Consider the following 1,253-nt stretch of genomic DNA (forward strand, 5'->3'; position numbering starts at 1 on the left):
CATCTTAGGGCTGACAGAAGGGAGACAGGACTCTCTGAGCATGCTTTGTGGGGAAACTGAGGCAGGAGAGGGTTTAACTTCTTCCCTCCCCCTTTTCATCCCCCACTCGGCATTGGAAAGGGATTTTTGGGGAAACAGTTGGCAAAAGCATGGTTTTGTGAGGGAAACCATGGATGAAAAAACGGATTGGGAATACACTGGGGGTAATAGGACATAGGGTAAAAGGGAAAGGTGGGATTAGGAAAGGGAGACTGTAGGGGGGACTTACAATAGAGATACTGTCTAACATGACTACGATTTTTTGCATATATACTGCCTTTTACAGGAACACCATCAGGCCCAGTGACCTGCGATGCTTGTAACCCTTTTCTACCTCGTATAATTTTGAATTGCACCACCTCTCCATCTCCCAAGCTTGGGATGTATTTTTCAGGGTTATTCTTTTTAATAGCAGTTCTATGCACGAATATGTCTTGCTGGTTGTCACACCTTGTTATAAAACCATAATTTTGCTTAACATTATACCATTTTACTATCCCTAAGATCTTAGTTACTATGATCTTTTTCCGAGTGGCTGCTGTTTTCTGTCTCGCTGCGTCTTTGCTCTCTCCTTCGGTCGCTCCCGTGTTGGAATTGTCGGGGCTGCTGGTGCCTGCGCGCTCTTCCCGGGGTCGCGTTTGGGGCTGTGCGGGCCGGGCCGGGCCGTGCCGCTCAGTTCTCCGTGCGTCGCCTCCTCTGGTCGCAGCTTCGCTGCTGCTGCCGGGCGCTGCACCCACGTCTCGGCCGGGCCCCCGAGCGATGACCCCCCCGCGCCCTGCTCCAGCGCGCGTTTCGGCTGGGCGCGGCTCTGCTCCACCGCCGCCAGCCGCCGCCCGCGCACCGCCCCTCTCGGTCGGGCGTTCACGGGGCTCGCTCCACCACGCGCTGTGCGGGGCCGGGCGGGCACCGCCGGGTCCCGCCGCTCCTGCCACGCCTCGCTCCGCCACCGACACTGCGGCTCGCGTGGCTCCGCCCGCACGCGGGAACTGCCTCGCTGCTGCTCGCAGAGCGCTCGGTGCACGTGGCCTGGGCCGCACGGTCCCTGCGCCAGGCTTCCCTTCGCCAGGACACAGCTGACACTGCTCAACAGTCTCGGTAACTAAATAATATTCACGAAAATATTCTTCCATCGGCATATATTTTGACTCAAATATTAACTGTGTCCAGACGGTTTTCCAAAAGCCCTTGGTAAGAATTAAATCCCAAGAAACATA

The sequence above is a fragment of the Corvus kubaryi genome, unplaced genomic scaffold, assembly GCF_017639235.1.
Source record: "Corvus kubaryi isolate FWS band 111438036 unplaced genomic scaffold, C.kubaryi_AGA036_p1.0 37398, whole genome shotgun sequence".
NCBI lineage: Eukaryota > Metazoa > Chordata > Aves > Passeriformes > Corvidae > Corvus > Corvus kubaryi.